Source organism: Aquarana catesbeiana, linkage group LG01 (assembly GCF_042186555.1).
Source record: "Aquarana catesbeiana isolate 2022-GZ linkage group LG01, ASM4218655v1, whole genome shotgun sequence".
NCBI classification, from domain to species: Eukaryota; Metazoa; Chordata; class Amphibia; order Anura; family Ranidae; genus Aquarana; species Aquarana catesbeiana.
In genome coordinates this window covers 391615914-391628351 of record NC_133324.1, presented here as the reverse complement: position 1 = coordinate 391628351, position 12438 = coordinate 391615914, and the positions used below count along the sequence as shown (strand labels likewise).

Here is a 12438-nt window from a genome sequence, read left to right as displayed (position 1 = left end):
GACAGGTCCCCATCCCCACTCCCGGAGACGGGTCGTGGCCCGATCTCCCAGAAGTCCAGCCCCCCTCCTCCTTCCCCCACCACCAGGCCAATTAGAAAGTGCAGCGCGCTTCACGCATGCGCAGTAGGGAGCCCGCTGTGAAGTCGAAAAGCTTCATTACTAGGTTCCCTTACAAGGAATGGCAGCAGCAGCACCCGGGAGTCGATCTGAAGATTGGCTGGACAGGTAAGTGCCCTGATATTAAAAGTCAGCAGCTACAGTATTTGTAGCTGCTGACTTTTAATTTTTTTCACCCAGGCTAAACCTCCTCTTTAAGAGAGTAAATCCTTCCGGAGCTGAAGTGGTTAATGAACGCTTCATATGAATGAGCACAGGACAATACTTCAATCATAGTAGTCATATGGTTACCCAATAAAGGAATGAAAATTACTTAACCCTCAAAAATCCTCTGTCTGGCACAGCCAAAGTGGAAGGTGATGGGTTTTACAAGAGACTGAGAAAATGTGGTTATAAAGATAAACCATTTAGAAAATCCTTTAAAAAGGTGGTTCAAAGGAGAAATGAAAATTGTCATGGGTCTCACATGACTGGCAGAGTCCCACCTTTTTCATGTTCGTATTCAGTCTGTGTTCTTACATCCCTCTGACAATGCTATTACAGTGAAAAATGTCAGTGATGTGTAGTTTGCTGGTGCATGACCTCTCCCATGTGGTGGCTTCTAGCTTCAAACTCTCTGCTGTTGACTGGCGCACTCAGGGCTTTTTTTTCTCAGAGAATAGGTGCGGGAACTCTTCCTTTCCGAGGCACCCCTTTTCTCCACCCCACCCACCTCCGAGCACCATTCCTAGAGTCCATCCCCTACCCACCTCCCGGTACTGCCCTTTTAGACAATACAGAACCAAACATAATTTTGTGGTGCTAAGTAATTTGTATGGAATTTGGGACTTTGGTAATGATAACAAGAAAAGAAGTAAAATAGACCCCCTGCAACCAGTAACAATAGATCCCCTAACAACAATGGACCACCTGCAACAAAATCCCCCCCAGCAACAATAGACTCCCGGCAGCAACAGCAGATTTCCCCACAGCCAGCAACAATATACTCTCCGGAAGCCAGCAATAATAGACCCCTTGCTCAATAGTAAATCTCTCCTAGCAACAACTGACCCCCCCAGCAACAATAGACCTCCTTAGCAACAATAGACCCCCTGCAAAAATAGATCCCCTTCAGTTGGAATAAATCTCCCAGCAGTGAGCATGAATAGACCCTGCAGCACACTCCAGCACCCCTTGCCATTACATACAGACAGTCCTGAAGGTGCCTGAACTGCTTTCCCCGCGTTCCTGCCAAAAAAACTAGCCCTGGACGCACTATATCTTGACATGCATCAGACCATGCTTACAGTTAGGCCAGTGTCTTCTCCTGTATTGGCCTGTCATTTCCTTAACTTGTGAACTTTTGATAAGCTATATTCTGGTGAGATGATTATTTTATACCTAAAAGAACATTTGGATTGTTCTGCTTATCTCCATGTTCCTTGTTTTTGTTTGGAGAATTATTGCACCGAGGATGGTATAAAGAATGGCCTATACATTGCAGACAGATATCTGTGGAGTACAAACATATTCATCATTGCATTCAACGGAACCAATAGACTTATTTCTACAGCAACAGATAGAGGTTTTTTATCATGAACTCTCTTTATTTTCTTATTAGAAGTGCTGTGAAAATCTGTATATACCTACTTTATACCTACTTTATGGGTGAAAAGTTAAAGTGTTACATGTTTGGTATCTATTTACATGGTGTAACATAATCTCTTGTGTTTGTGTGCACTAAAATTCATTGTGCATTTTTCCTAAAAATCTGCATTTGATAAACTTTATAAATGTATGGGGGTTCTAAGTCATTTTTACATACTGTATATGTGAGAATTGCCCTGTACAGGAAACAGGTTTTAAAGGTGAAAGACTTCTGGAAGCAGATATAATTGCTGATTGATAGTTCAATATTTTAAGGGAATTTTATCCAGCATGAAGAGTACATTTCTTATTTCCAAAACTCTGGCTGTATCATACACAGATAATTTTTGAGGTTTAAATTGTTTTCCTTTATTAACTACATGATTGCTATTATTAAAGCATATACATACACAGACACACTGTACGGATGGTCTTTTTTTTTATCTACGTGCACTGCAGGCCATAATATTTTAAAGGGTTTTAAGTATGTTTGCACTATATTACATTTATAAGATTTGTGCCCTTTTTGGGTGATAGCATTCCTCAGGCAATAATAAGTAAATTTATTATTAGCAGGAGGAGTTGACGTTTAAGCCTTTTTAAAAGTACAGTATATTAGTTTCTTATACCAATAAAAGTTATTTTACTCATTTTTTTTTTTGTCAGTTTGTCTATTGTGTGTATGTTATTAGAAACATGTTCTTTCTTCACACGAATGACTGCATAATCAAGTCTGTGTCACAGCCAATTATACGGGTTCTATTTTTTTTTCTTTAGGTGTGGCCCAAAAAGAATTATAAAGAACATGGGTCTTTGCTTTATAGAGCATAACTTCAGGAGCTCTAATCCTAAGTGCAAGGCAGGACACAGAAGGTAAGTTTTTGTTTTTTCTAAGCTATTTTTATTTTTTTTACCAAATTAGCTTTATTTGCAATAAATAAAGGAAATTGATTATTTGTGTTAAAAAGGAACCAAGACCTTGTAGGACAATATACTCCATTGTAGAATGTAATTTTTTTCTTTTTTTACAATTGCTCTGGGGAAGAGCAAATAAGTGGTTTTAACCACAGAACAGAAACAAATTGAATTCAGAGCCTGTCAGTGCTGCTCCCAGTGTTTATCACAATACACATAACATTTCATTTGTATTTACAGAGACAGATGAGATTCATGGCTAGTCACCTGCTCCTCCTATTCATGAAACACTTGTACTAAAAAAAATCTACCATTCAAAGATTTTCTTTAAAAAGTATTTCCTCCTTTTGATTGTCATTTGAACTCAGATACTGATAACGCTTTGTGTTTTTTTCTGAAAATTTGCAGTAGAGTAAAGGATCAAGTCAATTTAATGCATATCTAGCTACATTCCGGCTCCAATGATACCCTCCGTACCTGCACTTTGTAAATGTCCTCATTTCACTGCTTGAATGTTAAAGGGCAGAGTCACTTTACATGAGAGAAAAACACATCCTTATAAAGCCAATGGTAGAAAAAAATCTGTGGAATGTAGTGAATAGCATTTGTTGAGCATACTGAATAGTAACATTTTATGTCAGCCTGTGTGCTCCCTTTAAATATACAAGTTGTCCAGATGTTATGCAATGCCTTCAATATTTGAGCCATGGACCTAGATCAAATTATACAGATATGGTGTTCTTACTTTCTGACTTTCCTCTGACTTCACTAGCAGTATTCTTGTTCCAGGACAGTGGGTCAAATTTTTTAAAGGTATAGCCAGCCACACAATTTGCCTTTTTGAATGAGTTCAGCAATGGTAGCCTCCTTGTTTCTCTTATGCCGCGTACACACGGTCGGACTTGCTAACGGGATAACCTCCATCGGCATTTCCGACGGAAAAATTTAGAACATGTTCTCTATCTAAGTCCGTTGGAAATTCCGACAGAAAAAGTCCGATGGGGCATACACAAGATCGGAATATCCGCCCAAAAGCTCCCATCAAACTTTTTCTGTCGGAGATTCCAACCGTGTGTACGCGGCATTAGGTTTTCAATAAAAGGCACTTAGCACTACTTCTTGAGGAATAAAGATATAGTTTAAGGTGAAAATCATGTTTTTGTTTTAAAGATTTCTGCAAAGCCTAATCTTTAAGATTGATGAAGCAAATTCTTTGTTCTGATAAAACAATTAGAGACAAATCATTAAATCTTTTCATTAATTTGTTGATTCTTAATGGAGGGGGGGAGGAATTCTACTGGACCTCTGGGCCCGAGGAGAGACATTTTTTAGCTCATTGAAAGCCTCTGGCTATAAAATTCACTCTAGGTGCTAGAAAAACTGACTCATGCATTCATTTGTCCAGGTGACTACTGTCAATGGGACTAAAAGTGAAACAAAATATAAAAGTTTAGACTGGAACAGAAACAGATGGGACATTTTCCACTGGAGGCACTTGTACCTGTGACAACTGTCTAGGAGATGATTTATTTTACTTTAGGGACAACTTATATCACTTCCTTTTCTGTTTCATAGCAGGAAGTGAATAACACCCCCCCCCCCAATTTTTTTTTTTTTTTAAATTAAATAAATAAATAAATATAAAATCCTAAAGAGAGAGCGGCACTCACGGGTCTTGAAAGGTGAACACACAGTGAAGGTTTTATTTCAACGTTTTTATGAGGCACAACTACTAAGGAAGACAAGCTTGTGCCTTGTCAAAAAGTCAAAATAAAACCTTTGTTTTGCATTCACCGTTCAAGACCCGTGAGTGCCACTCTCTCTTTTGGTTTATATGCACTACAGTCTTTGCTGCGCACCCAGGCCCATTTTTTATCTCTGATAGGTGTGTAGTGGCAACCATTGGATATTTTATATATAATAGTATTAGGAGGAAGAAGTGTTACAGAGAACAAGGGAACATTTTACACCTGAGTCAGGAAAAGTGTAGCTATGCTGCTGATCCCCTATTAACTCTACTTTAATAAGTAGTTCTAATGTAAGGTGACTCTTGGAAAACTATCTGGCAATGTAATTACCATCATGATTTGCATACAGAGAGAAATTTGAAGTAGGCTTGAAACTTACAGAAGCAGAATTTGTGCTCATTTTCTGTAGCTTAGTTATCCTATTAAAAAGGCAATAAAACCTCAGAAAATGCCTATAAAATATATAAATGGGCATAGTTTCAAGGAAAGAAGAACATAATATTAAACCAAGGGTGTGTCACGGTGTGTGAGACAAAGACAAAACCACTGGATTTATGAGAGTTGATGCAAAAAAATGACTTGGAGTAGTTTTAGCGGTTAAGCAGATGATAACAAGTAATCAATCGTTTATTGAAAATGTGACAACTAAATTGAATAATAGAAAATAAAATAGAAAGAAAACCTGATCAGGATATCTTAAACAAATACATTTAACATATTTGGGTAACATGTTATTTATTAAGGAGCCAATTCATATCTTTGCATTGCAGTAATGCTCATGGCAATACACATTATATTTATTGCTGTGTTGCGGTAAAGCAATACACTTGCATTATAGCATGCCACAGAACATGACAAAAAAAGAGAGGACCATAAAAGAACCACAAAACTCTGTAATTTAAATATAATTATAACAGACTGAGGATAAAGTCCATCCACGTCTGTGTGAGGTTAGTGACGGTTGCTAGCGCCAATCAATAGTGGGTGTGTTCCTCTGAATTCTTGCTACATATAAACAAAAAATTAAGAGAAAAAGTGAATTCGTACATGAGGAACATGCAAGAGTCACGTTAAAATATTTAAGTACTGTTTAATGAACAAATTCACAATAAACGCCAATCCAAAAATATCCTGAAAACACAGGTACCATCACCATTAAAAAGACAAGACAGTCATGTGCAGACACAGATGGCCACCTATCACAACCAGCCATTCATACTAAGCATATGAAATCATTCAGAAAAAATAAGCATAAATGGTTTCAAACTACAGAGCATTACTAAAAGTCCTAGTAGCTCCACAAATCTTTACAGAATCCACCCGGCAGACCTATTGTGTCCGCCGTTAACGGTCCGCTTGAAAAAGTTGGCAAATTCATTGATGCCCTTATTAAGGACCTTGTCCCTGATCTGCCCTCATTTGTGCAAGATACTATGGACGTTTTGCGGCGACTGAACACTCTTGTCATGCCATCTGGGGCCTTATTAGTGGGTATTGATGTTGAATCGTTGTACACCTCAATACCACATTCCTGGGGACTACGGGCAGTCCAATTCTTCCTTGAGCGCAGGTTTCCATCTTATGGACAGCATAATGAATTCATAGGCAAAATCCTTACTTTTTTACTTGAACATAATTGCTTCCAATTTCTAGGAATCTTCTACCAACAAATAAGGGGAACCTCAATGGGAGCACCTTGGGCGCCCTCATATGCATGCCTACATCTTGGTATGTGGGAAGAGGATCTGGTGTATTCTTCGTCATTGTACCTCAGCCACTGTGTCACGTGGCTGAGGTACATAGATGATGTCCTCATGATCTGGGGTGGCTCCGAACATGAGCTACACACCTTCATGAATGAGCTAAACTCTAATGACAGAAACATTGGACTTACACTTTTCATCCCCTTAGCCTTTCTTTCCTTGATCTAACTATCTATATCGATAATGGCTTGATTAAGACCAAAACCTTTAGAAAGCCCACAGCAGCTAATACCCTACTTCAAGCATCAAGTGACCATCCTAAATCTTTGATCAAGGCCATTCCTGTAGGCCAATTTCTCAGGGCCAGAAGAAATTGTTCTGACCCAGATGACTTTATCGCCGAGTCCAAAGACCTCTATAATAGATTCAGGGAAAGAGGCTACTCCCATTCCTGCATCAGGGAGGCCAGAAGGAGGGCCACTCGGACAGATCGGCTAACACTTCTTGCGAAGAAGAAAAAGGATCCGAAACTCCTGGATTCCCAGGGGCCTCCAAGGATCATTACCAAATTCGGTGCCCACTGGGACCAAGTTAGGTCAATACTTAACCAACACTGGCACATCTTGTCTGAGTCGCCCATCCTGGGTAAAATTGTAGGCACCAGACCTCTCCTAACGGCTCGACGCTCAAAAAAGCTAAAAGATAGCCTAATTCACTCTGAGTACCAAAGATCATCTACCCCTAACTGGCTGACACAGCTTCCGCCCCTGAAGGGCATGTTTAGGTGTGGTCGCTGTTCAGTGTGCAAGTATGTTGAACGTACAAATACATTTACCGATTCTGATGGCAAAAAACTCTTCAAAATTAACAACTTTATTAATTGCAATACAACCAGGGTGATCTATATGCTCACCTGCCCCTGTGGGAAACACTATGTGGGGAAAACTAAGAGACCACTGAGGGTCAGAGTGAGCGAACATATCCAGAGTATCCTGGGTAAGGACGACGAACGACCTATCCCTTTACATTTTTTGCAGGTACATGGGGGCAAACCTGATGGGCTTATCTTTAAAGGTATTTATAGGCTCAATCTCCCTCAAAGAAGGGGTGACTTCGACAGGATACTGTACCAGAAGGAGAAGATGTGGATATATAATATCAACAGTATGCACCCTCAGGGGTTAAATAATGAGTGCAACCTTGGTGTGTTTTTAACCCCATAAATATACCTATTGCCATTATTCCACATCTTCTCCTGATGGCCGGTTCCTCCTGCCTGTAGTCCTTACTGACAATCCTACTGCCTCGTAAACCCCCCCCTCCTCCTTTTTTTTTTTTTTTCTCCCTCCCCCTTTTCCCTTCCTTCTTCGTTTTATTCTTTTATTTTTCCTTTTCTGTTTGCACTCACGGATTTGCTCTGCTAGTCATGTTACTTGTCCTTTCTATGTGTATGGCTGTCAGTGAACGGCGTGGTAGCCTTGGCAACGAGACGCGGTAACCCACGTGGTCCCGTCTTAACACTATATAAGTGGATGATGTCTGCTACTGCGCATGCTCTGATGAAATCCGATCTACGGATGAAACGCGTCAGCATGACGCCATTACGCTGCTCATAGCGTATCTGCTGACTCACAGACCCACCTACCAGCTTGGATCACGCTGACCCGCGAGACTAGCGGTTGTTTGAATCCACTTGCAGAAACCAGACGAGGGGGAGACTGCAGCCTCAGCAACCCGGACTTTACTTGCAGCGTCCACCCAGGTCTGCTCCCTCCTAATGTATATTTGCTACACCTGATAGAGGCACACGCTGGATGACTCCCAGCATGACCGAACTATTTGCTAAAAGGCACTTTATAAACAGGAGACGGTGACAGCTTCAAACCTTCTTTTCCCTGACGCGGACGGCAATCAACACTGGGTGAGATCCTACCTTTATGCATCCCTGATTCGGGACTGTTATCTCCAGTTATTCTCTGTGTCTGTTGTTTGGCATCCGTCCCACAGCGTCATACATACAGCATAATCCCGTTCCTCCTGCTTCAGTAGCCAGCACTTTCTATTCAAGTCTGCAGTCCTGTGAGCCATCCCCGGCTGAGAGAGGCACTGACCTCCCAGCTCACTAACATCCGTGCCTTGTAGTGGCTGCTGAGTCTCCCATGCATCCCTCCACCCAGGGACTTTCTATCATGGTCCTCCAACATTTTTGTTCACCCCTCCATGTCTAGTTCTGCCTTCTACATTATTACACAGTGCTGATCAAGTTTTGCTGCCACAACCACCCCATATTCATTCAGCTTCTACTGTTCATCACCTGATGTCCTCCCCCCATGCTACTAGGACTTTTAGTAATGCTCTGTAGTTTGAAACCATTTATGCTTATTTTTTCTGAATGATTTCATATGCTTAGTATGAATGGCTGGTTGTGATAGGTGGCCATCTGTGTCTGCACATGACTGTCTTGTCTTTTTAATGGTGATGGTACCTGTGTTTTCAGGATATTTTTGGATTGGCGTTTATTGTGAATTTGTTCATTAAACAGTACTTAAATATTTTAACGTGACTCTTGCATGTTCCTCATGTACGAATTCACTTTTTCTCTTAATTTTTTGTTTATATGCCACAGAACATGGCAACACAGTTGCGTTGGAAAAAAATGCATTAGGGTAGTTTGGCAGCCCATTGATTTCAATGGGGTACCTTAATGAAGCACACTGGGACATATGATATAACACACTGCAAAAATTGAAATGGCTCGTCAAGTAACAAAAAGTACTAAAACAAAAACTTCATATTAATTATAATTGCATATAAAGGTCAGAGAGCCAATGGTTTAAAGGTTAGTATTTGGCTTGCTGGCTTATATTAGTTAATTTATTCTAGTTTGGTCATTGCCACTTTGATGTTCTGTCTCAAGCAATGATCAGCAAACTATTTTGAGTATTCTAACTTTCAGTCTCGATTGCTCATATTTACTAGACATTGATATCAACACATTTTTGTTGTAAGTTCCAAAATTTACAGAAGGATGAATTTTATAATTTTCCTGCTTAGTATGACCTTTTATGCTTCCTGTGCCATCATCATGTTCACACATTTAGCCATGAAGTGCTTTCTCATCAAATGCAACACCCAAATAAAAGAACTGGTGGAGCATAGGGGACCCCAATTTCAGAGTACAATAGAGTTGGGCACATTTACCTAAATTGGTACTTTGTGTTGAATCAAGAGAATGGAGGTAGCATTAACTGTTGAACAACAACATGTCAGTTGTCTGATACACTAAATTTGTATTTTAATGAGTGTGGAAGGATGTGAAATTCTGTTAGTTTTTTTTTGTTTTTTATTAACTGTCTATGTCTCCTCTGGGGAGATTCATCGTCTCCATTTGGGTCAATCCAAATTTTTGAGTTGTCACCAGAAAGGGAATAGAGAGTAAATCTTTCAATGGGTACACTTGGTTCATTAATAACTGTGAAGAAGGGTTTACCACAGTTCCTTTCACTTCCTAATGTGTTTAATGGACAGGAAGTGAAGGGAAGCCTCCCCAGTGGGACACAGATCGCAAAAGAAACCCCTCAAAAAACCTAAACATCAGTACTGTAAAATCATGTGCATTGCATATGTATTTTAAAAGAGAAGTTCGGGAATCACATAAAAAAAAAACAACAAATCATATTTACCTACTATAGATGGCTGCAGCACCGATCCCAGCCACAGCTGTTCCCTGCTTCCTCGAAGACCAAAAACTGAGTGATTAAATACTGCTGATCACTCAGCTCTTGGTCCTCAGTCTGCAAAAAGCTGGTGACTGTCAGTCGCCAGCTCTCTGCTCTGCCTCTACCGCACTCACTGGAGCACTGGGCTGTGGAGTGGGCAAAGTGCCTGGCTTAGGCACTCAGCAGTTTGCTTAGAGGCTGTGCCAGGTGACGGTCCAAGCTTCTGGGTGGATCCTGACCATATGGTCTAGATCTTTTTAGAGCCTGGACTGGCTCTGTGATGTAAGCCGGCGGCTGGCTTTCTTTGTTTCTTTGTTGTAGAGTTTTAATGCATTTTTAAAACTAATTTATTTATAGAAAGGCTCATGCTACTGCATGCAGCATTTTTTCACACAAGCTGAAATGCATAATAATTACAGAGGATCATTTGTAGCTCTCTTCGACCTTAGACCCAGTAAGGCCTTTAGTGCACTGTTCCTACACCAATCAACAGAGCCAACCATAAAATTGCTGCAGGATCTTTCCTTGGGCTAGCTTCACAAAATCAAAGTGAGCTCTAGGTGAAAACCACTCACTTGTGCACAAATAAACAAATAATAACCAAAATCAAAGTAAATCAGCCAACACAAAAAGAAGATAACCCTTCTATTGTTTGCAGTTAAAAAAATAATGTGTTGTACTAAGAAAAAATCAATATGTGTTCACAGTGCAAAAAATAAAGAAAAAACATATATTCATACATACATTATGAAAAAAAAACATACAGTATAGTAGTTAAATAGAAAAGTCAAAAGTCCCATGCAAAATGTGCAAGCAAGTGAAACAGCGTCTCTTCCTGAGATCATATATTTGTAGTGCCAAAGCTTAACACGCTTATACATATCCAGATTATTAGCATTAAAAAATCATGCAAAGCGAGAACAAGATAAAATAGAAAGACAGAGCACACCGGCTCCTAGTGCAATACTATTTATTGTTTAGAGGTAAAAAGTAGCAAAGTAACACTAAACACTCACATTTAGTACAGATAAGAAGCGCGTCTGTGTAAAGCTGTGGTGGCTCTCCGGAGTGCAGTGCTCCAGGCTGGATCCAGGGCAGTCTGACAGTAAAAATTCAGTGTGTTTGGGATGTTTTGACAATGCGTTTCAGAGGGCATGGAAGAAGGAGGCCACACCCTCTGAAATGGGTTGTCATAGCAACCCAAGCTTCGGACTTTAGCTGTCTCTACCCTATGACCATGTGGATGTGTATCTGGGCTGAATCTCTCTGTCATCAGAGGATCCTCGTTGTGAGCAGGCGTTTCATGTGCAGCTTTTCAGCGGCTGTATGATAACACACTGAGAACTCTGACTGTCAGGCTACCCTGGATCCAACCTAGAGCACTGCACTCCGAAGAGCCACCACAGCTTTACACCGACACGCACCTTCTCTGTACTAAATGTGAGTGTTTAGTGTTACTTTCATACTTTTTATCTCTAAACAATAAACAGTATTCCACTAGGACGGGGGTAAACAACCTTTTGAGCACAGTGTGCCGAAAAATATTTTCAAAGAAATTGAGCGTGCCGGTTTTATAACAAAAAAATGTCAACTTCACACTCTCAATCACGAAAAGGATTTTTTAGAAACAAAATGCTGTAAACTACTTTAGTAGTGAGAAATTAACATCCTGCACTCTCACGCCTCAGATCAGCCCCAATTCCTGCACCTTCACACATCAGATCAGCCCAAATTCATGCACCTTCACACCTCAGATCACTGTCCCCCCTGCAAATCTGTTTCACCATTGTAACCCCCTGAACATCTGCCCCACCACTGTACCCCCCTGCACATCTGCACCACCACTGTACATCTGCCCCACCACTGTACCCCCTGCACATCTGCCCCACTACTGTACATCTGCCCAACCACTGTACCCCCCTGCACATCTGCCCCAACACTGTACATCTGCCCCACCACTGTACTCCCGTGCACATCTGCCCCACCACTGTACCCCCCTGCACATCTGCCCCACCACTGTACCCCCTGCTCATCTGCCCCAACATGGAACCCCCCTGCTCATCTGCTCCACCACTGTAACTCCCCTGCTCATCTGCCCCACCACTGTAACCCCCTGCACATCTGCCCCACCACTGTATGACCCTGCTCCTCTGCCCCACCAATGTATCCCCCTTTCTCATCTGCCCCACCACTGTAACTCCCTGCACATCTGCCCCACCACTGTAACTCCCTGCACATCTGCCCCACCACTGTATCCCCCTGCACATCTGCCCCACCACTGTATTACCCTGCACATCTGCCCCACCACTGTAACCCCTTGTACATCTGCCCCACCACTGTACCACCCTGCTCATCTGCCCCACCAATGTACCCCCTTTCTCATCTGCCCCACCAATGTACCCCCTTTCTCATCTGCCCCACCACTGTAACCCCCTGCACATCTGCCCCACCACTCTATTACCCTGCACATCTGCCCCACCACTGTAACACCCTGTACATCTGCCCCACCACTGTACCACCCTGCTCTTCTGTCCCACCACTGTAACCCCCTGCTCATCTTCCCCACCAATGTTCCCTTTTCTCATCTGCCCCACCACTGTACCCCCCTGC

General features: G+C 41.5%; 1 protein-coding gene across 2 annotated transcripts in view; it reads left to right on the top strand.

The window, feature by feature from the left end:
• Window positions 1-2496: 2496 nt before the first annotated feature.
• The window catches only part of LOC141147148 (annexin A1-like), a 48583-nt gene continuing 38641 nt past the window's right edge, over window positions 2497-12438 (top strand). The window contains exon 1 of one of the 2 annotated variants that reach the window (XM_073634284.1): window positions 2497-2616. The gene's annotated coding sequence lies outside the window, so the exon portion shown is untranslated. The remainder of the gene's footprint in view (window positions 2617-12438) is intronic. The other variant, XM_073634293.1, reaches the window with a different exon arrangement.